Source organism: Vulpes lagopus, chromosome 6 (assembly GCF_018345385.1).
Source record: "Vulpes lagopus strain Blue_001 chromosome 6, ASM1834538v1, whole genome shotgun sequence".
NCBI classification, from domain to species: domain Eukaryota; kingdom Metazoa; phylum Chordata; class Mammalia; order Carnivora; family Canidae; genus Vulpes; species Vulpes lagopus.
In genome coordinates, this window is record NC_054829.1 from 56,566,700 (window position 1) to 56,571,025 (window position 4,326).

General features: G+C 41.1%; 1 pseudogene; it reads right to left on the reverse strand.

Annotated features, from left to right (window-relative positions):
• Positions 1-880: 880 nt before the first annotated feature.
• Positions 881-1,052, reverse strand: LOC121492779 (annotated as a pseudogene).
• Positions 1,053-4,326: the final 3,274 nt, after the last annotated feature.

A 4,326-nucleotide genomic window follows, 5' to 3' on the forward strand; every position in this document is an offset into this window, starting at 1 on the left:
GGTTCCCGGTGTATCCAAGGTGACACCCACTTTTTTTTTCTGCATCATTCTTCAGCAGTTGGAGTGGAACATAGTGATCCTCACACTCACCTTTAATGGGTCTGACTTGGAGGTAGGTAGATGACAGGGTCATGGAAAGCCAGGGATAGTGTCTTAGGTGGCATGCACCTCCTAGGGGCAGTGACTTTTCTGTGAGACTGGAGGAGTGATGGTCTAGAAGAGGTGTTAGGAGCAAGGAATCTCCTGTAACATTCTCATCTCCGAGGGATATGGTACAATGCACAGCCTTTACCTGGTGAGTTGCTAGAGAAGTAGAGTCCTTGGTAGTGAGACAGGAGAAGGAGGCAGGGTTCAGAGAGGCTGTTCTTATGTGATTGCTTAGAGAAAAGCAAGCCTCAGCTGGGTCTCAGCACACTGGCTGTCGAGGGTGAGGGAAGAGGTTCTCAAGGCAGTCACCAGTAGTCTGGCCTCTTACTCATACTCTCTGGGCATCAGGTAGAGGTGAAAATACCTAACTGGCAAGGCTGTTGTGAGGATCAACTACAATTGCCAACCCTGGACATACCTTTGTTTTGAAGTTGTTGTTTTCCAACCCTGCATCATAATGTAAAAGTTTATTCTCTAAGTGAAGCTGATCTCATCTATAGGAAGAAAAGATTCTTGGCTTCTACCTTTCCCCTTCTATTGCTGTTCTCTTATGATATACCTCTGCTTAAAGAAAAGGTGTCAGTGATTTGGCCACCCCATTGTCAAACTGTTGCCAACTCTTTTTTATTTCTAGGTTCATAATTTATTGTACAAATTGAGTATCACACGATGAGTTGACATTGGCTTCCCCAGGCATGGGAACTTAACAGGTGAGGTAGAGGTTAAAATCCATTTATGTTGCTTTCACAGCTGGTGTTTTTTAAGACCTTAATATATAAGACCATCAAAGCAATGCCTCCGTATGTGGCCAGTACACAGTTCATTCTACCTGTGACAGTGAAAGAGTTGAAATATTTTTTGATGCTAGTGAAATGGAATTGGGCATTAGTTTTTGGACCTGCCATGATTTCAATCTTGCAAAAGGCACCAATTCCACTGGTTGTCGAACTGTTGCCAACGCTTGGTATATGCAAAGCACTGTGGAGAACTCCCAAGGCTCCAATTGCTTTATAAAACCTTAAAATCACTTAGTGATGCTTATCAACAACTAATATTAATGGATAATGATGAAAGCCACAGATGTCTTCCCAGAACTGATAGCATAAAATCAATTGAGACTGAGCCATCTTTTTTTGTCAGGAAATGTCATAAAATTATGAAAGTAGTGTATTTTCAACTTTGGTCTTATGAAGAGTTTTCTATATTTTTTAGTACTAAATTATCATGCTTACCTGTTTCATAGTAATAACATCTAATGCAATTGATTGAACTATCTGAGGAAAAGAAACATATTAGAAAAGTTTCAAGAACTTTAACAAATTAATAAATTTATTTATTCTTTATTTTTTTTAAGATTTTATTTATTTATTTGAGAGAGAGAGAGAGAGAGAGAGAGAGAGAGAGAGAGAAGGAGAGAGAGAGAATAGGAGCAGGGGGAGGGGCCAAGGATGAAGCAGGCTTCCTGCCACATGGGGAGTCTGGTTCGATTGCATAGTCCTGGGGTCATGACCTGAACCAAAGGCAGACTACCCAACTGAATGAGCCACCCAGGGGCCCTTTTTTAATAAATGTTTTTAAAAGGTAGTCATAATATTGCTAAACAGGCTACTGCAGAGACTATGATAGAATTTTTTCAGACTGTGTAGGCACCAACCGTTAAACCTTGAGCTTTGACTATGAAGATTAACACTACAGTCTCATCAGAGCATGCATGGTGGGCTTCAGATAACTACGTTGGAGGGGGCTGAGAGAAGAAATTTGTGTTCTATGCTCACTGTGAACTTGATAAACCCTCATGGCCACTTTGGTTTTGTTTCTTAGTTGGAGGCAAGGAGATTTTGCTGAACAGCTTTTGGTTGTTTAGAATTGAACTCCATATAGCGGTTAATATTGTATTCTTAGAAGTTTTCTGTTGAGGAGAGCCTGGGTGGCATAGTCTGTTAAGTGTCCAAGTCTTGATTTCGGCTCAGGTTGTGATCTCAGGGCCATGAGACTGAGTTGTCGGGGTTGGTGCTGGGTGTGAAACCTGTTTAAGATTCTCTCTTCTTCTTCCTCTCCCTCTATCCCTCACCCTGCGCCCTTAAAAAAAAAAACTTTTCTTTTTAAATTTAACCAATATCTACTGAACACTTATTACATGCAAAGATTGACATTATGGGCTGGAAATATGGATAGGATAGAACTCTATCCTCAAGGAGCTTAACATTTAGTGGGAGATACACATGCATTTTCAAATTTCAAACTGGATCTCAACAGCATCCTTATATATGTGTAGGTAGCCAACAACAACATACATGTACAAAATGGTAAAAATATAATCTTTTAAAATAGCTAATAGCAGACTTATATTTAAGAGGGTGACTACTGGGGCACCTGGGTGGTTCAGTGGTTGAGCGTCTGCCTTTGGCTCAGGTTGTGATCCCGGGGTCCTGGGATCGAGTCCCACATCGGGCTCTCCTTAGGCAGCCTGCTTCTCCCACTGCCTATGTCTCTACCTCTCTCTCTGTGTCTCTCTTGAATAAATAAATAAAACCTTTAAAAAAAAAGTGAAGGTGATTACTTTCCCCAAAGAGGAATTTACTGACCTTTTTCTGGAGGCATATAAGCCTGTATTCTCAGAGCTGAATGAAAGAAGCTAGAGGTCCCATTGTTTACAGTGCTGATTTCCACTTTTTCACCCTGTTTTAGTTATATTTCAAGGTAGATTTGCCTGGAGTACAGACCTCCTCCTGTCAGCCTCTCCAGAAGTAAACCTGTCTGCTAGAAGGAGGGGACCTGGGTCTTTAACCACTCTTGATGCAGAATTTCAATAAATCCTTCTATTGTTACTCCAGGGCCATATCCCACCTATGAGGCAGACTTTGTTTCTCATTCCTGAAAATTTCTTGTCCATCTGCTTATCATCTTCCAAAATTTGTTAACCCTATTTACTGTCATTTCCTTTAGCAGGTTTCTTTAGTATTTGGGATTTATTAATGTTACTTCCTTTACTTTTATTTTTTGGGGCTTTGAAGAAGAAGCAGAGGTAATCTCTTTTGGGCAAAAATTGTGTGCAATCACCTACATAAAGATCTCATAGGATCTTTGAACATGGCACCAAAACCTGACACCTTTGTGGCATTGCTTCCAGACCACAGCATGTGTTGGTCAGAATGATCCTTGGCATCTCTCACTCATGCTGTATATCGACCCAGTTGGAAGTTTACTATGAAATAGCATATGCCACATTCCAGGTCTAAAGGATGTTACATCACTCTCTGGGCATCTATGTGACATTATCATAATTGAACCCATGTCTGTCTGCCTGATGCACAATAAAGTTAATCACTAAGACATCAGGTTTGCAGCAAGGAAAGGACTTACTTGAGAGGCAGCCAAAGGAGGAGACAGGAAAGCAAGACTCAAATCTGCCTCCCTGAAGGGGAAGAGAAAAAACAGTTTATAGTCTTAGGGGTTGTGATTCCACACATATTGATGACAAGAGTGGGGAGACTTATGACTGACTATTCAAGAGGAAAGATGGAGCTTGTGCATTGCGCAAACATACATCCAGTGTTGACTTTGGGGTGGAGACTTAATATCAGAAAGGGTCAAAATTCAGCCCCTGATGTCAAGAGTATATCTTAGGACAAGAAGAAGGGGCTATGGGCATGTTCCAAGAGCTAGTATAAACTGGAAGGGGTCTTGGGCACATTATCTCCAGTAAGGCGTGCAAGGCCTTGCTTGCTCATAGGCTGAAACCATATTAGTTGACTTTGAATCTAGGCTTCTGCAGAGATACCTGGTAGATTTGTTAGTGGGTCCAAAAACTGCAATAGCTGATTAAGCAGAAACAGTTTTCTGAAAAACAAGCTTTAAATTTTCTGCTGGTTTCAACCTCTTTAACCCTATGGAGCATGGTTTCAATTCCCCCTAAGATATGATCATTCTTCAATCTTGAAGGAATTAGGATGATGCCCACTCTAGCTATTTTCATTATCTCCTCTGGTAAGGTAGGTTTCAGGTAAAGAGTGGTTTTGCAAATCTTAGCTGTAAGCAAAATTCCTTTGACGATTAACATGCCTACATGCAGGGCTAAGTGGGAGTGTCTAATCTGTAGATCACAGAAGCAACATGGAGTCACACATGCTAAGCTTCTCCCTGTTACATTATATACCATAGGGCCTTCCTACATTTGGT